This window comes from Piliocolobus tephrosceles, chromosome 9 (genome assembly GCF_002776525.5).
Source record: "Piliocolobus tephrosceles isolate RC106 chromosome 9, ASM277652v3, whole genome shotgun sequence".
Classification (NCBI taxonomy): Eukaryota; Metazoa; Chordata; class Mammalia; order Primates; family Cercopithecidae; genus Piliocolobus; species Piliocolobus tephrosceles.
In genome coordinates, this window is record NC_045442.1 from 74,042,098 (window position 1) to 74,069,497 (window position 27,400).

Genomic DNA, 27,400 nt, shown 5'->3' on the forward strand with positions numbered 1-27,400 from the left:
GCCCCAGCCTAGGAGGCCTGCCGCTGCCCCCGCCGCGTGGCCTAGAACGCGGTGCCCAGGGAGGTGTGGGGCCCGCCCGGGCTGGCCCAGTGGTGGCAGGGGCAGCCAGACCGCTCCACCACACACGCACACACAGACCCCGGCAGCAGGAACCCAGATGACACGCCTATAACATGGAAATGCCGCCACCTCTCCGATGACAGCAGCAGCAGCCACCAGCCACACAGCGCTGAGCAAAGGTCATCTGCACGGCCACCCAGACGCCCGGACTTGACCTCCACGAAGGCCAACCCCAGGAAGTGGGTATGTCCTGTTTTGTGCTTTTTCTTTTAGAAGCTACTAAAGGGTGTTGGGGATGCTTCTGACTACTATGAAAGCCAAAAGGCCTGTTGACTGGGGCTGTTTTTAACCCTTTCCTATTTGCTGAGAATGCACCTGTGTGACAGTAACTGAACATTGGTCTAAAGTCTTTCCAAAACGTCAAGGTTCGCAAGAACATCTGCTCAAATTCATGACCATGGGGGATATGAAGACCCCAGACTTTGATGACCTCATGGCAGCATTTGACATCACAGATACAGTTGATCCTAAAGCAGCTATTGAGTCTGGACACGATGACCACAAAAGCCACATGAAGCAGAATGCTCACGGAGAGGATGACTCCCACGCACCATCATCTTCCGACATGGGTGTCAGCGTTATGGTCAAGAATGTTGGGAACGTCGGCTCCTCTGAGGGCAGACAGAAAGACGGTCACAACCCCACCGGCGATGGCCGACATAATGGGTTTCTCACAGTGTCCTCCCTTGACAGTTACAGTAAAGATGGAGCGAAGTCCTTGAAAGGAGACATGCCTGCCTCTGAGGTGACTCTGAAAGACTCGACATTCAGCCAGTTTAGTCCGATCTCCAGTGCTGAAGAGTTTGATGACAATGAGAAGATCCAGGTGGATGACCCCCCTGACAAGGAGGACGTGCAATCAAGCTTCAGATCAAACGTGTTGACGGGATCGGCTCCCCAGCAGGACTACAATAAGCTGAAGGCACTCAGATGAGAAAACTCCAGCAAAAGTGGACTCTCTACGTCAGGCAATATGGAGAAAAACAAAGTTGTTAAGAGAGAAGCAGAAGCCAATTCTATAAACCTGAGTGTTTATGAACCTTTTAAAGTCAGAAAAGCAGAGGACACATTGTAGGAAAACTTTGACAAGGTGCTGGAAAACAGAGTCCTGGATGGGAAGCCGAGCTCCTAGAAGAATGACACCGGCCTCCCCGGCATTGCACCATCAAGGACAAAGTTGCCCTGCAATCTCTAATCCTGCATTGCTGCCATCAGGGTTCTCAGCATTAAAAAGGCGGCTTCAGACTCCTGCAAAGAACCAGAGGCCAATTCGAGAGAATCCTCCCTGTTACCAAAAGAAGTAAACAACAGTCCGAGATCTGCCGACAAGTCTCCTGAATCCCAGAATCTCATCCACAGGACCAAAAACCCATCCCTAAAGCAAACGGATAGTCCCAGAAGCATCTCAAGTGAGAACAGCAGCAAGGGATCCCCGTCCTCTCCCACAGAGTCCACACCAGCAATCCCCCAAGTCCTCATAAAAACCATTAAGACGTCTTCTGGGGAAATCAAGAGAACAGTGATTAGGGTATTGCCAGAAATGGATCTTGACTCTGGGAAGAAATCTTCCGAGCAAACGGCGTCCGTGATGGCCTCTGTGACATCCCTTCTGTCATCTCTAGCATCAGCCGCCGTCCTTTCCTCTCCCCACAGGGCACCTCTCCAGTCCGCAGTCATGACCAATGCAGTTTCCCCTGCAGAGCTCACCCCCAAACAGGTCACAATCAAGCCTGTGGCCACTGCTTTCCTCCCAGTGTCTGCTGTGAAGACAACAGGATCCCAAGTCATTAATTTGAAGCTCACTAACACCACCACGGTGAAAGCCACAGTCATATCTGCTGCCTCTGTCCAGAGCGCCAGCAGCACCATCATTAAAGCCGCCAACGCCATCCAGCAGCAAACTGCCATGGTGCCGGCATCCAGCCTAGCCAACGCCAAACTTGTGCCAAAGACTGTGCACCTTGCCAACCTTAACCTTTTGCCTCAGGATGCCCAGGCCACCTCTGAACTCCGCCAAGTGCTAACCAAACCTCAGCAACAAATAAAGCAGGCGATAATCAATGCAGCAGCCTCGCAACCCCCCAAAAAGGTGTCTTGAGTCCAGGTAGTGTTGTCTTTGCAGAGTTCTGTGGTAGAAGCTTTCAACAAGGTGCTGAGCAGTGTCAAACCAGTCCCTGTTTACATCCCAAACCTCAGTCCTCCCGCCAATGCAGGGATCATGTTACCAACGTGTGGATACAAGTGCTTGGAGTGTGGGGACTCCTTTGCACTTGAAAAGAGTCTGACCCAGCACTGCGACAGATGGAGCATGCGCATCAAAGTAACGTGCAACCATTGTACAAAGAACCTCGTTTTTTTACAACAAATGCAGCCTCCTTTCCCATGCCCGTGGGCATAAGGAGAAAGGGTGGTAATGCAATGCTCCCACTTAATTTTAAAGCCAGTCCCAGCAGGTCAAATGATAGTTTCTCCATCAAGCAATACTTCCACTTCAACTTCCATTCTTCAGAGCCCTGTGGGAGCCAGCACACACATTGTCACAAAAATTCAGTCTGCAATAACTGGGACAGCCGTATCGGCTCCTTCAAGCACTCCCATCACCCCAGCCATGCCCCTAGATGAAGACCCCTCCAAACTGTGTAGACATAGTCTAAAAGGTTTGGAGTGTAATGAAGTCTTCCTGGATGAGACGTCACTGGCTACACATTTCCAGCAGGCTGCAGATATGAGTGGACAAAAGACTTGCACTGTCTGCCAGATGCTGCTTCCTAACCAGTGCAGTTATGCATCATACCAAAGAATCCATCAGCACAAATCTCCCTACATCTGCCTGAGTGCAGGGCCATCTGCAGGTCAGTGGACTTCCAGACCCACGTCACCAAGAACTGTCTGCACCACACGAGGAGAGTTGGTTTTCGATGTGTGCATTGCAGTGTTGTGTACTCTGATGTGGCTGCTCTGAAGTCTCACATTCAAGGTTCTCACTGTGAAGTCTTCTACAGGTGTCCTATTTGTCCAATGGCGTTTAAGTCTGCCCCAAGCACACATTCCCACGCCTACACACAGCATCCTGGCATCAAGATAGGAGAACCAAAAATCATACAAAAGTGTTTCATGTGCGACACTGTGTTCACCCAGCAAACCTTGCTGTATCGGCACTTTGACCAACACATTGAAAACCAGAAGGTGTCTGTTTTCAAGTGTCCAGACTGTTCTCTTTTATATGCAGAGAAGCAACTTATGATGGACCATATCAAGTCTAGGCATGGAAAAGTATTGAAGGGCCTCCAAACTTGGGTAATAACTTGACTTTGAGCATTAAGCCTGCAACTCAAAATTCAGCAGAGCAGAACAAAGAGGACAGCAAATCCATGAATGGGAAAGAGAAATTGGAAAAGAAATCTCCATCTCCTGTGAAAAAATCAATGGAAACCAGGAAAGTGGCCAGTCCTGGGTGGATGTGTTGGGAGTGTGACTGCCTGTTCATGCAGAGAGATGTGTACATAGCCCATGTGAGGAAGGAGCATGGGAAGCAAATGAAGAAACACCCCTGCTGCCAGTGTGACAAGTCTTTCGGCTCGTCCCACAGCCTGTGCCGGCACAACCGGATCAAGCATAAAGGCATCGGGAAAGTGTACGCCTGCTCGCACTGCCCAGACTCCAGACGTACCTTTACCAAATGACTGATGCTGGAGAAGCACGTCCAGCTGATGCACGGCATCAAGGACCCTGACCTGAAAGAAATGACAGACAACACCAATAAGGAGGAAACAGAAATAAAAGAAGACACCAAGGTCCCCAGTCCCGAGCGGAAGTTGGAAGAACCAGTTCCGGAGTTCAGGCCTCCCCGAGGAGCAATCACTCAACCACTGAAAATGCTGAAAATCAGTGTTTTTAAGGTTCACAAGTGTGCTGTGTGTGGCTTCACCACCAAAAACCTGCTGCAGTTCCACGAACACATCCCTCAGCACAAATCGGATGGTTCTTCCTACCAGCGCCTGGAGTGTGGCGTCTGCTACACGTCTCATGTCTCTCAGTCCAGCACCTCTTCATCCTACACAAGTTAAAGGAATCTCAGCCAGTTTCCAAGCAAAACAGGGCTGGGGAAGATAACCAACAGGAGAACAAACCCAGCCACGAGGATGAATCCCCTGATGGTGCCACGTAAGACAGAAAGTGCAGAGTATGCGCAAAAACTTTTGAAACTGAAGCTGCCTTAAATACTCACATGCGGACACACGGCATGGCCTTCATCAAATCCAAAAGGATGAGCTCAGCTGAGAAATAGCCACAGACGGTCCATGAGGAAAATCCCTGTCCACATTGGAATAAAAAAGACATTTTTGTTGCAAAAAGTTTGCAGTATAATAGAGTTAACAGTACTGTCTAGGCTGTTGCAATATATTCTCTTTCAACGTACCTTCCTTCACCTCGTCGTATATATCCTTGATAAGTATTAAAACAGTATTTGAGTTTAAAATAGTTTGTATATATTTAAATGAATAACTTTTTATATTCTTTGTTACATGTTTGTATCAGTATTTAGTGGAAAACAATTTGAGTTGTTTTGGGTTAGAATTTTTCTTTTTGTACTGTTTCTTTAAAACAAAGTCCTTAGTGACAGGGGCCATTCCTAAATTCAAATAAACCATTTTGTATGTTGCTAAAATAATGGCCTTTTTAGTGTTTTTAATTTTTAGAATTCACTACATAAATTGTAAGTAATTGTGGGTCTCGAAAACACTAGGAACGTTTAAGTGTCTTAGCACTTCCTGGGTGTGCCTGCCCTGAGGGAGTGAGTTCACATTTGAGACAACACTCCATTGTGGGCGTGCCTTTGTCTTCAGGTCACGCCAAAGGGTGTTTAAAGCAGCCTTGCAGGTCGCTCCTTTCCCAGCATGGATAAAAAACTGAAGCCAGGAATCTAATAAGAAATGCTGATTTCCCCAATTCCATTTTGAGGAATAGGGAAGGCTATTCTAAAGAAAAAAATGGTACTGGTTTTCTGGGCAGATCTGCAAGGCTGGCTTTAAAAGCACAAGGAGGGAAAGTAATGAAAGGGCTGGACTACTATAAAAGTTACAAATATGTAGTTAGACCAATAGATTTATGTAGTCAGGTTTTTGTCATGTAATTTGTTAACTATTACAGAAACACAACTAAGAATATCAAGTATTTCTCTGGCTCTTGACAGAAAAAAATCAGTTGACTTAACCCTTTGCTGTCAAAAGAGTTGGTGTTTCCTGTTCTGGGTGCTACTGCCAAACGTTCTGTTACTTAGAGCCGGGATGCACAAGTTCAACCACCGACTTATCAGTGCAGCCGCCTGTGTATTGCAATTGGCCGTTACCTTAAGCACTGGGCCGCCCGGGTTTAGTTCAGCCATTTCAAGAAGTACATTTAACATCTGCTTTATTGAACTGCAGCAGAGGTACTCTTCTGTCCCTTCCGTTTATAGTTATCTGAGAGAGGTCTATTTTTTGGTTTTGTTTTGTGTTTTCTTTTGCATTTTATATTTTGTATTTATCCCTGAACATGTTTTGTACTTTTTCTTTCAAGAAAAGGAATTCTTTTCTGTATATATAGACACTTGGATGATATACTGTAGTCGACGTTAGGTTCCTTGAGAGGCCTTGCTGCTGTCAGGTGTTATGCACTCCATCCATCATAACTGTATGGAACACATTTCATATGTAAATAAACACGGGACATTTGGCCCTTGTGCTTCTGTGAGAGAGTTATTGACGGTGGGTCTCTGACATCTTTGTGAAGTTTGGGAAGTGATTCATTGTTGCAGAATTCTTCCCACTCAGAAAAATGGCATATTCCTTCTCTTTAGTAATCAGCTATTGTGTCGCTTTCTCGCTTTCTCGTTGACTCCATCAGTACATCAGTACGATCCGAGGGTGTGAATTTCAGCTTGAAATTCCATTGCTGTTACTTGTTATGTTTGTATTGCTCTAAGTTGTATACATAGCACCTGCATATGTTTCTGCATTTGAACCCTGCAATAAGCCTATGTGGTAGACCACATAGGTCCAAATAACCTGGTTTTACAGTTGAGGAAGCTGAGTTCAGATTCAGTTCTTTGCTGAAGCCCTCATAGCTGGTAAGTGGCTTTGCATATTAGAACCCAAATATTTTGCTCTATAAATCTAATGCTCGCTCTACATGGTTATGTACATATTGACAAATAGTCATTTATTCAACAAATAAAAAGTATGTACAAAACATGAAAAAATTTTTTAAAAAATTTAAAAAGACAACAAACTATAGCTTCTGCATCTGAACAGAAAATTAAGCTGATGGAGGAAAGAGAGTTTCTTAAAAATGGCAGAGGAGATTCCAAAAAAAGTAATTGTAGTCACTCAGGAGACCAAAAAACCTCATGATCACAAAGCCACTTATGATACTAAACACTCAAGGTAAGAGGCAAAATTTATAGGTAGAAGTCTTTGTAAAGATCATGACACACATATATTACAAGCAAAGAACAACAAAGAGTCAAGTGGCAATAAGTTACTTGATACTCTTAATCCACCAGACACACAGATTGAGAAAGAGCAAATTACTGGGCAAGTTGAGAAGAATGCTACCAACCCTAAACCCCAGTTAAGTCACTCCTCTCGACTGTCCCCTGACTTAACTGGAGACACTGATGAAGCTGCTTTTGAGCCAGATTATAATGAAAGTGACAGTGGAAGTCATGTATCTGCAAAAGATGAGGAAACCAGGAAATACTTCTAAGGTCCTGAAAGATAATGGAGAAAGCAAAAGAAAGCCTGGACACAGCACCAGTTGGAGAGGTAGGCATAGGAGGAGCCAGAGTCTAAGCAGAAGTCAGAGCCCTTCTGGGAGCCAAACCTGAGGCCACAGTAGTAGGGCCAGTTCCACAGAAAGTTAGAATAGCAGAAAGAAGAAGAAAACGCAGAAAAAGAAAAAGCACAAGAAACATTAAGAAAAAAAAAAAAAACCCATACATGCAGGTACTGCAGGGGAATTGATAAAAAGCCAAAAAACACAGACATAAGAAAAGGAAGTCAAGGAAGAGCAAAAGATAAAGAGAAGGAGAAAGATAACAAAAAGTAAAATCTGTCACCATGTAAAAGGACAGATTTTTTAAATGGACTTAATGGCTAAGTCATCTGTATTCAATTTTGTTCTTATGTAAAGAGATTCAGGTCTTGTAAATAATGACATGAAAGATTCTGTGCTGCACTTAAAATATTGCTGCTTGATTATTGGATTTTTACATCAGAGGTTGATGCAGTTTGTCCCCACCCCAATCTCATGTTGAAATAAAATCCCCAGTGTTGGAAGTCAGGCCTGGTGGGAGGTGTCTGGGTCATGGAGGTGGATCCCTCGTAGCTTGGTGCTTTCCCTGCAAAATCTAGTTGTTTAAAGTGTGTGGCACCTCCCCTACTCTCTCTTGCTTCTACTCCCACCATGTGAGACACCTGCTCCAGCTTCACCTTTCACCATGATTGTAAGCTTCCTGAGACCTCCCCAGAAGCAGATGCCAGTGCTATGCTTCCTGTATAGTCTGAAGAACTATGAGCCAATTAAACTGCTTTTCTTTATAAATTCACCAGTCTCAGGTATTTTTATAGAAATACAAGAATGGCTTAATACAGAAAATTGGTACCAAGGAGTGGGACATTGCTATGAAGATAACTGGAAATGTGGAAGCAGCTTTGGAGCTAGGTAATGGGCAGAGGTTGGAAAAGTTTGGAGAGCTTAGAGTAAGAGAGAAAGATGAGAGAAAATTTGGAACTTTTTAGAGACTGGTTAAATATTGTAACCAAAATGATGATAGTGATATGAACAGTGAAGTCCAGGCTGATACCTCAGATGGAAATGACAAACTTATTAGGAAATGGAACAAATGTCACCTTTGTTATGCCTTAGCAAAGAACTTAGCAGTATTGTGTCCATGCCCTAGGGATCTATGGAAGTTCGAATTTCAAAGTGATAATCTACGTTATCTGGCAGAAGAAATTTCTGAGCACCAAAGTGTTTAAGAGGTGGCATGGCTGCCTCTAACAACATATGCTCAGATGTGGTAGCAAAGGAATGACTCAAAGTTGGAACTTATATTTAAAGAGGAAGCAGAGCATAACAGTTTGGAAATTTTTCAGCCTAGCCATGTGCCAAAGAAAGGAAAAGCTTTTTCAAGGGAAGAATCCAAGCAGGCTATGGAGCAACCACTTACTAGAGATATTTTCTTTTGGTAACAAGTATTTAACCAGTCTCTATGGAGCAACCACTTGCTAGAGATACTTACATAACCAAAAGGGAGACAAGTGCCAATATCCAAGGCAATGGGGAAAAAGCCTCCAAGACATTTCAGAGACCTTTGAGGCAGGTGGGAATGTAAACTAGTACAACCACTATGGAAGACACTGTGAAGATTCCTTAAAGAGCTAAAAGTAGAACTACCATTTAATTCAGCAATCCCACTACTGTCTGTCTACCCAGAGGAAAAGAAGTCATTATATGAAAAAGATACCTGTACATGTACAAAATATATGAGAAATAGCCACAGACGGTCCATGAGGAAAATCCCTGTCCACATTGGAATAAAAAAGACATTTTTGTTGCAAAAAGTTTGCAGTATAATAGAGTTAACAGTACTGTCTAGGCTGTTGCAATATATTCTCTTTCAACGTACCTTCCTTCACCTCGTCGTATATATCCTTGATATACATTGTGGGTCTCAAAAACACTAGAACGTTTAAGTGTCTTAGCACTTCCTGGGTGTGCCTGCCCTGAGGGAGTGAGTTCACATTTGAGACAACACTCCATTGTGGGCATGCCTTTGTCTTCAGGTCACGCCAAAGGGTGTTTGAAGCAGCCTTGCAGGTCGCTCACACCCGACCAATCAGATATAACAGCACAATTTGCAATTGTAAAAACATGGAACCAACCCAAATGCCCATCAATCAATGAGTGGATAAAGAAACCATGGTATATATATACAATGGAATACTACTTGGCCATAAAAAGGAAAGAATTAATGGCATTCACAGTGACCTGGATGAGACAGGAGACTGTTATTCTAAGTGAAGTAACTCAGGAATGGAAAACCAAATATATATGTTCTCACTCATATGTGGAAGTTAAGCTATGAGGATGCAAAAACATAAGAAAGATACAATGTACTTTGGGGACTCAACAGGAAAGGGTGGGAAGGAGGTAAGGGATAAAAGACCACAAATTGGGTACAGTGAATACTGCTTGGGTGATGGGTGCAACAAAATCTCACAGATCACCACTAAAGAACTTACTCATGTAACCAAACACCACCTGTTCCCCAATAACCTATGGAAATAAAAAGATTTAATAAGAAAGGAAGAAAAAAGAGAGCGAGGAAGAAAGAAAGAAGAAAGGAAAAGAAAAAACTAATGAAAGAAAGGGAAGGAGAAACAAACAGATTGGAAAGTGGAAGTAAAACTATTTTTGCAGAGGACACAATTATATTTGTGTGTAAAAATCCTAAGAAATACACAAAACTACTAAAATAAGAAAACTTGTAAAAATCATAAATTACAAAGTCAATATAAAAAATCAATTGTATTTTTACATATTGACAATAAACTATTGGGAAATGAAAATGTGAAATATACCATTTACACAATAGCCTCGCAAACATTAAAATAATTAGGACTGTATTTAACAAAATGTGAACAAAAGACCCATATACAAAAAGCTGTAAGCCAGGCATGGTGATATGAGCCTATAGTCCCAGCTACTTGGAAGCCTGATGCAGAAGGATTGCTTGAGCAGAGTTTGAGTCCAGCCTGGCCAACATAGAAAGACCCCCATCTCTATTTAAAAATTTTTAACACAAAAAACAAAATAAAATCCTGTAAAATATTGCTGAAATAAAATAAAGAAGACTTAAATAAATAGAGGGATATGCCATGTTCATGGATTGAAAGACTCAGAATTGTTAAGACACCAATTTTCTCCAAATTGATCTACAGATTCAATGCAATCCCATTCGAATTTCAACAGGGTTTTTTGGTTTTTTTTTTTTTTTTTTTTTTTTTGGTAGAAATTCACAAGCTTATTCTAAAAGCTATATGAAAATACAAAGAATCTACAATAGCCAGAACAATGTTAAAAAGAACAAAGAAGACTCACACTATCTGATTTTAAGGCTTTCTATAAAGCTATAGTAATCAAGACAGTAAGGTAGACCCAGGATTTCCATGAGCATGAACCCACTGCTGTACTTTATTTACTGTAAAATGAATTTCTTGATCAGAAGCAAGCCAGACTGTCATACTACCATGGTGAACAAGGCATTATTTTCATATATGGATAATAGTTCTGGCAGGAGTATTGCAGGCAGAAAAAGCAAAGACTGGCTGGTTCTTCCAGGGAAGGTGCCATTGAGGGCTCAGTTGGTCTCTGCTGTTCAAAGGTTGGCCACTCAGCAGTGGTGGTAGGCATTAGACTTTAGTAAGTGGATAGTCCACATCACTTTTGCCTTGGCCACTTTGAGCATGAACACTTTAGGTAGCTGAGGAAAGAGGCTAGCTGATCCAGAGGACAGATAATCTTGCCCACTTGATTATTAAAATCTTCTGCCGCTGTAATTACTCTAGGTGAGCATTCACATGGGATACAGAAATCTTTGCTTTTGTGGCCAATCTGAGAGGTCTGTCCATCCACCTCTTCCTCAGAATGCCTTGTGACCAGTTTTCCAATTGTTCCCTTCCAAGCCCAGCCAGCTAAACCATTAGCCATTGCCCATAAATCAGTGTAGATCCATATCTCTGGCAACCTCTTTTTTCAGGGAAATAAACAATCAGGGGTACTGCTTGAAGTTATGCCCAGTAGGAGTATTTTCCTTCACTACTGTCCTTCAGGACCACACCAAAAAGTCCTCCTGTTTAAATCTCAACACAAACAAACCAACCGTAAAAAGACATTGATGAGGCCGGGCATGGTGACTCACGCCTGTAATCCCAGCACTTTGGGAGGCCGAGGCGGGTGGATCACAAGTTCAGGAGATCGAGACCATCCTGGCTAACACAGTGAAACCCCATCTCTACTAAAAATATAAAAAATTAGCTGGGGGTGGTGGTGGGTGCCTATAGTCCCAGCTACTTGGGAGACTGAGGCAGGAGAATGGCATGAACCTGGGAGGCGAAGCTTGCAGTGAGCCGAGATCATACCACTGCACTCCAGCCAAGGCAACAGAGCGAGACTCTGTCTCAAAAAAAAAATAAAAATAAAAAAAGACATTGATGAGAGATTACAAATGGAATGTGTATTGATAATAGATCTTATTAAGACAACATTATTAATTTGTTGGATGTGATGATAAAGTTGTGGTCATGTAGTTTAATCCTGATTTGTTAGAAAGATATTCTGAAGTATTTGAGGGTAAAAAGATATGATGTATGGGGATTTTCTTTAACATTCTTTCAGGCAGGGGAAAGTCAGGGAATAGATTAAGCAAGAATGGAAGAATGATAATAATTGTTGAAGCTGGGAGATGGGTACATGCAAGTTCATTAAACTGTTTTGTCTATTTTTGTATCTGTTAAAAATTTCACATAATAAAAAGTCTTTTAAAAAACTGATGAAAGCTATAGGCAATCTCCTTTTATAAATCTACCTGAGAGGCCGGGCACGGTGGTTCACGCCTGTAATCCCAACACTTTGGGAGGCCGAGGTGGGTGCATCACGAGGTCAAGAGATGAAGACCATCCTGGCCAACATGGTGAAACTCCAACTCTACTAAAAACACAAAAATTAGCTGGACGTATTGGTGCGTGCCTGTAGTCCCAGCTACTCGGGAGACTGAGGCAGGAGAATCGCTTGAACCCGGGAGGCAGAGGTTGTAGTGAGCTGAGATCGTGCCACAGCACACCAGCCTGGTGACAGAACAAGTCTTGGTGACACCTCAAAAAATAATAATAATATAAATAAATAAATAAATAAATAAATAAATAAATAAAAATAAATCTACCTAAGAATGCATTCTAAATGTTACCTGGCCTCATCGGCTTATGATCTCAAAATACGGTCCTATTTCTATTTAGACCCAGTTTAGAATGACTGTAAGCTTTACCCCCATCTGCAACCTCCCCAAGCAGGGGCATATTCTCACCCTCTCCAGACTCCATTATTCCAAGAAACCCACAAAGGGGTTCTGCATATTAGACCACAAACTAGGCAGAAGCTGACAGCCATCCCTATTATTTTCTGTCCTCTGACTCTCTTAACCCAGCTCCCACTTGTCTACATCTACTGCCTGAGAAGCCACTTAAAGAGGCTTAATCATTGCTGCTGTTGACAAAAAGAAAGACAAAGAAAGTCCTAGAAACCTTTTTACTTATGGCTAGCCAATTTTCCCAGCACCATTTATTAAATAGGGAGTCCTTTCCCCATTTCTTGTTTCTCTCAGATTTGTCAAAGATCAGATGGCTGTAGATGTGTGGTATTATTTCTGAGGACTCTGTTCTGTTCCATTGGTCTATATCTCTGTTTTGGTACCAGTACCATGCTGTTTTGGTTACTGTAGCCTTGTAGTATAGTTTGAAGTCAGGTAGCATGATGCCTCCAGCTTTGTTCTTTTGACTTAGGACTGTCTTGGCAATGCAGGCTCTTTTTTGGTTCCATATGAACTTTAAAGCCGTTTTTTCCAATTCTGTGAAGAAACTCATTGGTAGCTTGATGGGGATGGCATTGAATCTATAAATAACTTTGGGCAGTATGGCCATTTTCATGATATTGATTCTTCCTATCCATGAGCATGGTATGTTCTTCCATTTGTTAGTGTCCTCTTTTATTTCACTGAGCAGTGGTTTGTAGTTCTCCTTGAAGAGGTCCTTTACATCCCTTGTAAGTTGGATTCCTAGGTATTTTATTCTCTCTGAAGCAATTGTGAATGGAAGTTCATTCATGATTTGGCTCTCTGTTTGTCTGTTACTGGTGTATAAGAATGCTTGTGATTTTTGCACATTAATTTTGTATCCTGAGACTTTGCTGAAGTTGCTTATCAGCTTAAGGAGATTTTGGGCTGAGACAATGGGGTTTTCTAAATATACAATCATGTCATCTGCAAACAGGGACAATTTGACTTCTTCTTTTCCTAACTGGATACCCTTGATTTCTTTCTCTTGCCTGATTGCCCTAGCCAGAACTTCCAACACTATGTTGAATAGGAGTGGTGAGAGAGGGCATCCCTGTCTTGTGCCAGTTTTCAAAGGGAATTTTTCCAGTTTTTGCCCATTCAGTATGATACTGGCTGTGGGTTTGTCATAAATAGCTCTTATGATCCTTTCCTTACTCCTTATATGAAAATTAATTCAAGATGGATTAGAGACTTAAATGTTAGACCTAATACTATAAAAACCCTAGAAGAAAACCTAGGTGGTACCATTCAGGACATAGGCATGGGCAAGGACTTCATGTCTAAAACACCAAAAGCAACGGCAGCAAAAGCCAAAATTGACAAATGGGATATGATTAAACTAAAGAGCTTCTGCACAGCAAAAGAAACTACCATCAGAGTGAACAGGCAACCTACAGAATGGGAGAAAATTTTTGCAATCTACTCATCTGACAAAGGGCTAATATCCAGAATCTACAAAGAACTCAAACAAATTTACAAGAAAAAAACAAACAACCCCATCAAAAAGTGGGCAAAGGATATGAACAGACATTTCTCAAAAGAAGACATTCATACAGCCAACAGACACATGAAAAAATGCTCATCATCACTGGCCATCAGAGAAATGCAAATCAAAACCACAATGAGATACCATCTCACACCAGTTAGAATGGCAATCATTAAAAAGTCAGGAAACAACAGGTGCTGGAGAGGATGTGGAGAAATAGGAACACTTTTACACTGTTGGTGGGGTTGTAAACTAGTTCAACCATTATGGAAAACAGTATGGCGATTCCTCAAGGATCTAGATCTAGATGTACCATATGATCCAGCCATCCCACTACTGGGTATATACCCAAAGGATTATAAATCATGCTGCTATAAAGACACATGCACACGTATGTTTATTGCGGCAGTATTCACAATAGCAAAGTCTTGGAATCAACCCAAATGTCCATCTGTGACAGACTGGATTAAGAAAATGTGGCACATATACACCATGGAATATTACGCAGCCATAAAAAAGGATGAGTTTGCGTCCTTTGTAGGGACATGGATGCAGCTGGAAACCATCATTCTTAGCAAACTATCACAAGAACAGAAAACCAAACACCGCATGTTCTCACTCATAGGTGGGAACTGAACAATGACATCACTTGGACTTGGGAAGGGGAACATCACACATCGGGGCCTATCATGGGGGGGGGAGGGGGGAGGGATTGCATTGGGAGTTATACCTGATATAAATGACGAATTGATGGGTGCTGACGAGTTGATGGGTGCAGCACACCAACATGGCACAAGTATACATATGTAACAAACCTGCACGTTATGCACATGTACCCTAGAACTTAAAGTATAATAATAAAAAAAAAAAAAAGAAAGTCCTAGAAACCATTCCAAATTAAAAGACACTGAGATACAAGACAGCTAAGTGCAATGTGCAATCCTGAGTTGGGTTCTTGCTATGATTGAAATGTTTTTGCCCCTGCAATTCCCATCCTTACCATCAAATGTTGAAATCCTAACCCCAAAAGTGATGATATTAGAAGGTAGGGCTTTTAGGAGGTTATTAGGTCATGGAGGTAAGTTCTCATGAATGGCATCAGTGCCCTTATAAAAGAGGCCGAGAGGCCGGGCACAGTGACTCAAGCCTGTAATCCCAGCACTTTGGGAGGCCAAGACGGGCGGATCACAAGGTCAGGAGATCGAGACCATCCTGGCTAACACGGTGAAACCCCGTCTCTACTAAAAAATACAAAAAACTAGCCGGGTGAGATGGCGTGCGCCTGTAGTCCCAGTTACTCGGGAGGCTGAGCCAGGAGAATGGCGTAAACCCGGGAGGTGGAGCTTGCAGTGAGCTGAGATCCGGTCACTGCACTCTAGCCTGGGCGACAGAGCGAGACTCCGTCTCAAAAAAAAAAAAAAAGAGGCCGAGAGACTCCTCACCCCTTTACCATGTGAGGATACAGCAAGAAGTCACCATCTCTGAGCCAGAAAGCAAGGCCCTCGCCAGACACTGAATCTGCCAGCACCTTGCTCTTGGACGTGCCAGTGTCTAGAACTGTGAGAAATAAATCTCTGTTGTTCATAAGCCACCCAGTCTATGGTATTTTGTTATAGCAGCCTGAATGAACTAAGACGGTCTTAAACTGGGGGAAAAATGGCTATAAAGTCATGATTGAGATAACTGAAATTTCAATATGGGCTGTAGATTATAGTATATTCATGTTAAATTTCCAAATTTGGATCATTGCATAGTGGTTATATAAGCGAATGTCCTCACACTTAGAAAATACACACTGATGTATTTAGGTGTATAAATTACCACTGAAAATTCTCCCCCTCAACACTGTCTTTCAGCCACACAATTTCCTTCCCAACAGCCAACAAATGTTATCTCCTTCTTGGATATATCCTCACAGAGGCATTTCATGCTTTTACAACCAATACATGTCCTAACATCTCTTTTATAACAAAAGTGAAATCATTCTCTATCGTCTATTCTGCATTTGGCTATCTGTCTTTTTTTTTTTTTTTTTTTTAGGCAAAGTCTCGCTCTGGCTGGAGTGCAGTGGTGCGGGTCTCAGCTCACTGCAACCTCCATCTCCCGAGTTCAAGCAATTCTCCTGCCTCAGCCTCCCGAGTAGCTGGGACTATAAGCACATGCCACCACATTCAGCTGATTTTTTGTATTTCTAGTAGAGATGGGGTTTGACTGTGTTGGCCAGGATGGTCTCGATCTCCTGACCTCGTGATCCACCCGCCTTGGCCTCCCAAAGTGCTGGGATTACAGACGTGAGCCACCACGCCCAGCCTGGTTGTCTTTCTCAATACAGTCATGCATCAGTTAATGACAGGGATATGGCCTTAGGCAATTTTGTCTGTTGTTCTGTGAACATCTTAAAGTACTTACGCAAACCTAGATGGAACAGCTTACTACTCACCTAGGCTATGTGGTAATGCCTATTGCTCCAATGCTACAAACCTAAACAACATGTTAATTTACAGAACATTGTAGGCAATTGTAACAAAATGGAAAGTATTTATGCATCTAAACATACCTAAACATAGAAAAAGTACAGTAACAATATGGTGGAAAAGATTAAAAATGGTATACCTGTACAGGGCAGCTCTATTATAATCTTATGGGACCACCATTATATATGTGATCCATCACTGACAAAAACATTTGTGAGGCAGGGCATCACTGTAATCTTGAAGATAAATCCACATCAGAATGTGAAGTGCCTCCTCATTATTTTTTACCACTACCTAGTATTCCACTGTGAGATGTACCATAATTGAAGCAGTCCCCATTCTATGGGTATTTAGCTTGTTTCCAATCTTTTGCTATCCCTTATTAAGACCTGTAGAATAGCAAACGCCAAGGGACCCAGGAAGATTAGGAACATAAACATATAGTAAAAGTATGACATTAATATGTCATTAATAATTTCATTAGGAATTACATTTTAAATGGCTACTAAGAAATGCAATGTTTTTTATTATCAGTCAGGAAACTAGATGTGTGAAGGAATAATTGATGAGTATGAAAAACCAAGAATGTGCCTGTAATCCCAGCACTTTGTGAGGCCGAGGCGGGTAGATCACGAGGTCAAGAGATCGAGACCATCTTGGCCAATGTGGTAAAACCCTGTCTCTACAAAAATACAAAAATTAGCTGGGCATGGTGGCATGCGCCTGTAGTCCCAGCTACTTGGGAGGCTGAGGCAGGAGAATCGCTTGAATCCAGGAGGCAGAGGTTGCAGTGAGCTGAAATCGTGCCACTACACTTCAGCCTGGTGACAAGGCGAGACTGTCTCAAAAAAAAAAAAAAGAAGAAGAAGAAGAAAAACCAAGAATGTGTGTGGGGACGTCAATGTTAACAGCTCTCTGTATTAACTATTAAATAAACCTTCCTGGAAAAGCCTTTGAATACAATGAGATTTTTTCTTTTTCTTTTTCTTTTCTTTTTTTTTTTTTTTGAAAACTATTCCAGACACGAAACCCAAATGACAATTAAAAGTACTAGTAAAACAATTGATGGTGGTGTTATTATTGTGCCATTAATGAAAGTACTGACAGGAAAAGGATAGGACTTTGGGTTCATTAATAAAAGATCTTTAAAAAACCATAATGTCCTATAATTAAAACAACAACAAATAAAGTTACCTTTTACTTCAATCTGCCAAATAAGGCCATTCTGAAAGAGAAAGAGGTAACTATTGACCTAAGAGTGAAGACTGGAGTAGAAATGTACATATACATACCTATATGTACACTGAGAACATGTATTTGGGGATTGTAGGCCTCTTTTGGTTAGTAAAAATTAATTCTGTATCACTTTTATCCTCAATATTTTTCCTTAGGTTCCTGAATTTTAAAAGATAGTAACTTAATTTGACATACACTTAGACAATATCACAAGAGCCCAAAACCACATAGGCAACTTATCCTGACCTAAAGTCCTCTCTTCTTCCAGGAATCAGAGTCCAGTAACTGTCCTCTGCCAACAGACTCAGCACTTTCTCTTCTATTACAATGGCTTTTTGTGGATTTTCACTCCTCGGACTGGACAGTTGGCCCTTTGAAGGTAGAATCCACATCTTAATGATCCAGCTGCACAGAATGTATTCGAGCAAGCGTGGTGACAGCTCCTACTCTCCAGAAGCAGCCAGCACAGGCTCTGTCCAGTGTCCATTGTCCAGGGCCAGCGGTGATAGTGGTGCAAGTTGCAGCATCTATGCCAGCAGCGATGGCATTAATGTCTTCACCAAAGCAGTCCTAGCCTGTGATCTGAGATGCTGGGCTTGAGCATGAAGCCACCAAGCTTAATTTTCCAGTCTTAATGGTCAGAATAGGCTAGGTCATCCCATGAAACAAATAAATCCCAACATTTCAGCAGTTTTTCTTTCCTATCATACACAGGTGGATGCAAGTTGGACAGCTTGTCTGGGCAATGCATCTCCAGGCGGTGGGTGACTCATGCCCTGGGCGGTTCATAGTGTGGTTCCAGCATCTCAATTCCTTCTTTTTCACAGGACCGTGAAAGTCAAGGATATGGCAAGAAATTTTAGGGAAAGGCCTGGAAACACTATGCATTAATTTCCCCTTATGCTCCATTGGCCTAACTGAAAGGCAGGCTGAGAAATCTCATCTTCCTATGTGCTTAGGAAGCAGAAATGGGACTGGGGAGGATCCAGCCTGGGTTAACCATCCAAGAAATTTTATTCTCCCAATTTTTATATGTGCTATATGTGAGCACTCTCTCAGAGATTTTATGAGCCACCTCTTATCCTTTCAGAGACTCATTTTCTGATGACCCCAGCCAAGGTTGGTTTCTACTATCTGCAACTAATGTCCTTGACTGATAGAAAGATGGGAGGTCCAATAGGATGTGCTGTGCAGGAGCACATACCTGCACTCAAACTCCAGGCTCTTGCTTTACTAAACTTCACACTTTTGGCAAGTGACTAGGCCTCATCTTCCATAAAGTGCAGAGAATAATAGCATCTACCTGATGAAGTTGTTGTGGGGATAGAGTAAATTAATGCGAGGAACGTGCCTAGCACAGCTGGCCTGCAGTAAGTGCCCAGTAAATGGTATCCATTATTTATCCTCTCAAGGTATCCAGCCTTCAGAGGCTTCCTGGAGGAGGTACTCACAAAGATTTGAATGATTGTAGAGGACTGGGCAGAAGAAGGGACCTTATAGGAAAATGAGCTTCTCCGGGCATGATAGATGTGCTATCTTTGTTTTGGGTTTTTAGAGTTTGTTTGTTTGTTTCAGAGACAGGGTCTTACTCCGTCACCCAGGCTGGAGTGCAATGGTGTGATCATAGCTCACTGCAGCCTCAAAATCTGGGGCTCAAGCGATCCTCCCACCTCAGCTTCCCAAGTAGCTAGGACTATAGGCACACAGAACCATGCCCACCCAGCTAATTTAGATGTGTTATTTTTGAATTAATGGGTGCTGAGCACTGAAGAAAGAGCCCTCCAGTGTTTGAGTATTCCCATCATGTGCTCAAGGGAACCTCCCTGCCTGGGTCCCATTTATCTTCTCCTTAGAAAGTCAGATTTGGGGGAGTTGGACTCATGGACAAGGTCTGTGTGCAGGCTACCTTCCAGCTCTGGGATGGGGGTGGTGGTAGGCAAGCCCTTCCTGGGTAAGGCAGAGCCTGTGTGGCCAGTGCCTGTGTGGAGACAGCAAGGACACTGGCAAGCACACACCAGGCAGGGTTCAGGCTTGAGCTTAGGGTGTCCGGAAGGGGAGTGGCTATTCTGACACCCCAAGTCTAAGCTGAAGATCTTCCTCAAAGCCTCAGGACATCCGGCTCACAGTGGGGACAAGTATAGAGTATTTGTTTTGCAGCAGCAGTGAGCAGGTCTTCATTTGCTTCTGTGTTTTTCAAGTCACTTGTTGGGGTGTGAAAATCCCATCCCTAGATTCTCCACTAACTTCTTCACCATGAGTGCAGAAGCCCCAAAGGAGCCAATTTCGTGTGCCAGAGCTCAACAGGCCTGGGCTCCCATCCTCAGTGTGTTATCATGGAAGACAAGGCAATGGCAAGGAAATGGTCTTTCTTTGTGGACAGTTGTAAAGCCCCTGACTGATAAGCCCCCTCCACTGGAACGTGGCCCTTAGTGTCAAGAATAGCTCCAGGATGCCAGGTGCAGTGGCTAACACCTGTAATCCCAGCTCTTTGGGGGGCCGAGGCAGGTGGATCACTTGAGGTTAGGAGTTCAAGACCAGACTGACCAACATGGTAAAATCCCACCTTTACTAAAAATACAAAATTAGCCAGGCATGGTGGCAGGCACCTGTAATCCCAGCTACTTGGGAGGCTGAAGCAGGAGAATTACTTGAATCCAGGAGGCAGAGGTTGCAGTGATCCGAGATTGTGCCTTTGCCCTCCAGCCTGGGCAACAAGAGCGAAACTCCGTCTCAAAAAAATAAAAAAGAACAGCTCCAGGAAATGAATATAGTGTCAGATCGAGTCCTCTTTCTCTAGAGAGGGATTTTCCAAATATGAAAGAATCAAGTTTCTTATTTTGACCATGTCTTCTCAAAGGATGACAGTCCAAGTTCGCACTGAAACAACAGTAGTAGGCAGCAGAAAGACAGTGTAGAGGGAGGGGAAGAAGTAGAGGTATAAACTTAAGGACTGGGTGACATGGCCGGGGAAATGGACATTAACACTCAACAGGCTAAGTCAAGGATGTTTGATGTGCCCATCCCACTGCTGTGTTTCAGGGAGCTGAAGGGAGCAATGGGCCAGCGCTGAGGTTGAGATCTGATTTTGTCCCTTACTAGCCATGGAGCCTTGGTCCATGTTAACTGTCTGAGCCTCAGTTTCTTCATTTGTCAACTATAGATAAAATTCCTTGCCCCAACTGCTTCACAGGATTCTCATGATGAACTAAAACACACACACACACACACACACACACAGACAGACAGACACACACACACACACACACACACACACACCACTTTATAAAGTTTTATAAACCAGAAGGGGTTGTTTTAAAACAAAGTATCATTATTATAGTTGAAGTTAAGATAAATTCCAGCTCTCCAGGAACCTACAATCCAGTTGTAGAAACAAAATACATGAAATTAAAATACGTAAGTAGCAAATAATGGCAATCTGTGCTCAGCACAGAATAGTGTTATCAAACCCACATTCAGTAAGTTTTCTGAGAGTCAGATGTAGAGTAAATCAGGTAGAACAAATTTCATAGAAGTAGTGGTAAGAACTGAAATGGGTCCTAGAAAAAAAGAAGGTTGCAGAAAAATTGCAAGAAGGAAGGAAAGCAATCATGTGTGTGTGTGTGTGTGTGTGTGTGCATTTTAAGCTGAAAAGTTCAACCAGGACATACACTATGCTAGGCTAGAGACACATACTCTGACTGTGAAAGGTAAGAAATAGGTCTAAAGCAGAGATAGGCAAACTACAGCCCCACGAGCCAGTTTTGGTACAAGTTGCAAGCTAAGAATAATTTTTACACTTAGAAAATGTTATAAGGAAAAAGAAAAAAAAGAAGGAGGAGTGACACAGACTTTATGTGCCCCACAAAGCCTAAAGTATTTGCTATCTATCCCTATACTGACCAATATGGACATGAAGATTCAATGACAATGAAAATACAACATACTCAAATTTGTGTGGTGCAGCCAAAACAGTGCTGATAGGGAAATTTATAGCACTGAGTGAAATGTTTATATTAGAAAAGAAGAAGCCATAAATTAATATTATAAGGTCCTATATCAGGAAACCAGAAAAATAAGAACAAACTAAGCAGGGGCTGGGCATGGTGGCTCACACCTGTTTCCCAGCACTTTGGGAGGCCAAGGTGGGTGGATCACTTGAGGCCAGGAGTTCAAGACCAACCTGGCCAACATGGTGAAACCCCATCTCTGTAACCCCAGCTACTTGGAAGGCTGAAGCACAAGAATTGCTTGAGCCTGGGAGGTAGAGGTTGCAGTGAGCCAAGATCGCACTAAATCCTTGAAATCCACACATGCACTCTAGCCTGGGCCACAAAGCAAGATTCTATCTCAAAAAAAAAAAAAAAAAGAAAAGAAAAGAAACAAAAAGCAAACAGAAGGAAGAAAAAATGATAATAGCAGAAATAAATGAAATTTAAAAAATACATAGTAAATTAATGAAGTAAAAACTGGTTATTTCAAAAGATTTGTGAAATTGACCAACTTCTATCAAGGCGAGTGGATCACTTGGGGCCTGGAGTTCAAGATCAGCCTGGCCAACGTGGTAAAACCCCATCTCTACTAAAAATACAAAGATTAGCCAGACATGGTGGTACACGACTGTGGTCCCAGCTACTCGTGAGGCTGAAGCACAATAATTGTTTGAACCCAGGAGGCAGAGATTGCAGTGAGCTGAGATCACACCACTGCACTCCAGCCTGGAAAACAGAGTGAGAGTTTGTCGGAAAAAAAAAAAAAAAAAAAATTGTCGGAAAAAAAAAAAAAAAAAAAAAAGACTGACAAAGGAAAAGAGAGAAAATACAGTATCAGAAATGAAACTAGAGATATTATTACAGACCCTACAGACATCAAAAGGATAATAAAGGAATACTAAAAGTTTACACACATAAATCTTGACAATTTTGATAAAATGAACCAAATCCTTGAAACCCACACATGACCACAAGTCAACTAATATCGTCTAAAAAGTTTGAATAGCCATATAACTATTGAGAAAATTAAACCCCTAATTTTAAAACTCCTCCCTCAACCAAATCTCCAGGCACAGATGCCTTCACCACTGAATTATGCCAAACTTTTAAAGAAGAAGTAACTCCGGTGCTACACAATCTCTTCCAGAATATAGAAAATAAACACATCCCAATTTATTTTGTAAAGTTAATATTACCCTGATGCTAAAACCAGAAAAATACATTATAAAAAAGAGAAAATGACAGATCAACAGTCCTGATGAATATAGATATAATCCTTATTAAAATATAGCAAAGAATTCAATAATATCCAAAAAGAATTATACACCACCATCAAGGGTTATTTCAGGAATGCAAAGCTAGTTCAATATTTGAAAATCAATCAAGGTAATCTACCATATTGACATGCTACAGGAAAAAAAAATCACATGATTATGTCAATTGATGCAAAAGAAGAATTTTACAAAATTTGACACTCATTTATAAGAAAAATTCTCAAAATACTTAAAAGTGAAACTTTCTCAAATTAATAATGAAAAACTACAAAATAAATCTACAGATAACATCATATATAATGGCAAAAGATGGAATACTTTCTCCCTAAGATTAGATATAAGACAAGGAGGTCTTTTATCACTTCTAGTACTGGAAGGGCTAGCCAGTATAACAAAAAAAAAAAAAAAAAAGGAAATAAAGGCCAGGCATGGTGACTCACACCTGTAATCCCAGCACCTTGGGAGGTTGAGGCAGGTGGATTGTGAGGTCAGGAGTTCAAGACCAGACTGACCAACATGGTGAAACCCTGTCTCTACTAAAAATAAAAAATTAGTCAGGTGTGGTGGCTCACACCTCTAGTCCCAGCTACTCAGGAGGCCGAGGCAGGAGAATTGCTTGAACCCAGGAGGCACAGGTTGCAATGAGCTGAGATTGCACCTTTGCACTCCAGCCTGGGTAAGACAGCAAGACTCTGTCTCAAAAAAAAAAAAGGAAATAAAATACATAAAAATCAGAAAGAAAAAGTTGTCCTATTAGCAGATCATATGATCATCTATAGAAATCCTCAGGCAATATACCTAAACAAAACAAACAAACAAAATCATCCAACTCCTAGGAACTACGGTAAGACTGAAAGATACAAGTTCAACATACAAAAAACACTTGTATTACTATATATCCATGTAAACTGAAATTTAAAATACCATTTATGACTGTAATAAAAATTTCTAATACCGAGGTGTGAATATAGCAAAACCTATACAAGACTGAATGTGAAAAATGACAAAATGCTGATCAAAAAAATTAAAAGCTTAAAATAAATAAAGAGAAATAAATAGAGACATAGCATGTTCATGGGTTACAACACCCACCATACTGTTAATATATACTTTTGCTACAATTTCTATAAAAATCCCAGTAAGTTTTTTACAGAGATAAACAAGATTATTTGAAAATGTATTTGGGAAGGTAAAGGAACCTAAAAAGCTAAAACAATTTTGAAAATGAAGACTAACGTAAGAGGGATAATTCAACCCAGTTTTAAGACATTGCATAGCTACAGTGATCAAGACTTTGTGATATTGGTGGAGTAACAGACGCATAGATCAATGGACTAGAGGACCTCAAAATAGCCCTGTACAGGTACCATCTACTGATTTTTTTAAGGTGCAAAAGTTATCAAATGCAGGAAGAATGGACTTTTCAACAAATGGTATTTGACCAAGTAGACGTCCATAGGCAAAAAAATGAACCTCGACCTAAACCTCACAACTTATATGAAAATCAACTTAAAATATTTGCAAGCTACTCATCTGATAGAGGATTAATATCCAAAATATACAAGGAACTCAAACATCTCAACAACAAAAAACAAACAAATGAACAATCCAATTAAAATAGGTTATAAATTTAAATGTAAAACTATAAAACTTCTAGAAGAAAACATAGGAGAAAATCTTTAGGATCTAGGGCTTGGTGAAGAGTTCCTGGTCATGGCATTAAAACGCAATTTGTAAAAGAAAAAAAATGGTTAAGTAGTACATCATCAAAATTTAAAACTTTAAAAGAAAGAAGGCCCTAGTAAATGAACTGAACGACAAAAAAATGAGACATCACAAAGGATAGCACAGAAATACAAAGGATCATTAGATACTATTATGAAAACCTATATGCCAATAAATTTTAAAATCTAGATGAAATAGACAAATTCCTGAACACGTACAACCTACCAAGACTGAACCAAGAAGGAGTTAAAAAAAAAAAAAAAAAAAAAACCTAAACAGAACAATAACAAGTAATGAGATTGAATCAGTAATTAAAAGTCTTCCAACAAAGAAAAGCCCAAGACCAGAGGGCTTCATCATTGAATTATACTGAACTTTTAAAGAAGAATTAGTAGAATTAGTACTAGTCCTTCTTAAACTATTCCCAAAAATTGAAGCAGAGTGTATTCTTGCTAACTCATTCTACAAGGCCAACACAACCCTGATAGCAAAACCAGACAAGAACACAATGAGAAAAAAAAAAAACTTATAGCCCAATATTACTAAAGAACATTAATGCAAAATATCTCAACAAAATACTAGCAAACTTAATTCAACAACATATCAAAAAGAAAATACACCAAGATTAAGTGGGATTTATTCCAGGAATGCAAGGATGTTTCAATATACACAAATCAGTAAACTTCATACATCACATCAATAGAACAAAGGACAAAAACCATATGATCCATCTCAATAGACACAGAAACAGCTTTTGATAGAATTCAACATCCATTCACGACCAAAAAAAATCTCTTAATTAGGTATAGAAGGAAAGTACCTCAATATAATAATGGCCATATATAACAAACACACAGATAACATTTAACAAAATGGGGAATAGCTGAAAGCTTTTCTTCTAAGAACTGGAACAAGACAAGGATGCCCACTCTTACTGCTCCTAGTCAAGGTAATACTGGAAGTACTAACCAGAGCAATTGGACAAAACAAAGAAATAAAGGACATCCAAATGGGAAAGGAAGTAAAATTGTCCCTGTTTGCAGATAACATGATCTTGTGTATAGAAAAACCTAACTACTCAAAAAAAACAAACAAACAAACAAAAAAACAAAACAAAAAACTCTTAAACGATTTCACTAAAGCACTAAAGTCACAGGATACAAAATTAATATACAAAATTTGTAAGTGTTTGATATATGAACAATGAACTAGCTAAAAAGTAATCAAGAGAGCAATTTCATTTACAATAGCTACCAAATAAATAAAACACGTAAAATAAATTTAACCAAGGAGGTGAAAAACCTCAACAAGGAAATCTCCAAAACAGTGATGAAAAAAATTGAAAAAGATGCAAATGGAAAGACATTCCATGCTCATGGATCAGAAGAATTAATATTGTTAAAATGACAATACTACCCAAAGCAATTTGTAGATTCAATGCAATCCCTATCAAAATACCAATGACATTCTTCACAGAAATAGGGAAAAGAAACCTAAAAGTTGTATGAAACTACAAAGACTCCAAATAGCCAAAGCAATACTGAGCACAAAGAATGAAGAAAAAAGCTGGAAGTATCATACTACCAGACCTCAAAATATACAACAAACCTCTAATAACCAAAACAGCATGGTACTGGAATAAAAACATGTAGACCAATGCAACAGAATTGAGAACACAGAAATGAATCCACATATCTACAGTCAACTGATTTTTTTGTTTGTTTTTTATTTTAAGTTCCAGTATACACGTGCAGTGCAGGCTTGTTGAATACGTAAACGTGTGGCATGGAAGTTTGCTGTACCTGTCAACCCATTACCCAGGTATTAAGCCCAGCATGCATTACTGATGCTCTCCCTCCCCCGCCCACTGCATAACAGGCTCCAGTGTGTATCAGTGTGTATTGTTCCCCTCCGTGTGTCTATGTGTTCTCATTATTCAGCTCCCACTTATAAGTGAGAACATGTGGTGTTTAGTTTTCTGTTCCTGCATCAGTTTGCTGGTTTCTAGCTCCATCCATGTCCCTGCAGAGGACATGATCTCATTCCTTTTTATGGCTGCATAGTAGTCAAAGGTGTATATATACCATATTTTCTTTATCCTATCACTGATGGACATTCAGGTTGATTCTATGTCTTTACTATTATGAATAGTGTACAGCCAACTGATTTTCGACAAAGGTGCTAACAACACTTTTTGGGAAAAGGACAGTCTCTTCAATAAATGGTGCTAGGAAAATTGGATATCCATATGAAAAAGAATGAAACTAGACCCTCACCTCTCACCCTTTTTTTTTTTTTTTTTGACGATATCTCACTCTGTCACCCATGCAACCTCTACCTCCTAGGTTCAAGCAATTCTCCTGCCTCAGCCTCCTGAGTAGCTGGGATTACAGGCTCGCGCCACCACGCCTGGCTAATTTTTGTATTTTTAGTAGAGACAAGGTTTCACTATGTTGGCCAAGCTGGTCTCGAACTCCTGACCTCGTGATCTGCCCGCCTCGGCCTCCCAAAGTGCTGGGATTACAGGCATGAGCCACTGTGCCCAGCTACCTCTCATCCTATACAAAAATCAGTTCACAAGGGATCAAAATCCTAAATATAAGACCAAAAGTGATAAAACTTCTAGAAGAAAACAGGGGAAACACTTCAAGACATTGGTCTGGGAAAATATTTTATGAATAAGACTGCAAAAGCACAGGAAACAAAAGTAAAAATAAAGAAATAGGAGTATATGGTAAAGCAAAAATAAATAAGTTTACAAATAGTATATGGTATAAACAAATAGCATATGGTATATGGTATAAACAAATAGTATATGGTCAAGTAAAAATAAACAGGAGTATATGGAACTACAAATCTTCTGCAAAGGAAACAATCAACAAAGTGAAAAGACAACCTCGAATGGGAGAAAATATTTGCAAACTACTCATTGGATAGGGGAT

The 27,400-nt window shown here is 40.9% G+C and overlaps 1 pseudogene; it reads left to right on the forward strand.

Moving 5' to 3' along the window:
• The first annotated feature begins 511 nt into the window (after positions 1-511).
• On the forward strand, positions 512-4,408 carry LOC111537766 (annotated as a pseudogene).
• The last annotated feature ends 22,992 nt before the right edge of the window (positions 4,409-27,400 follow it).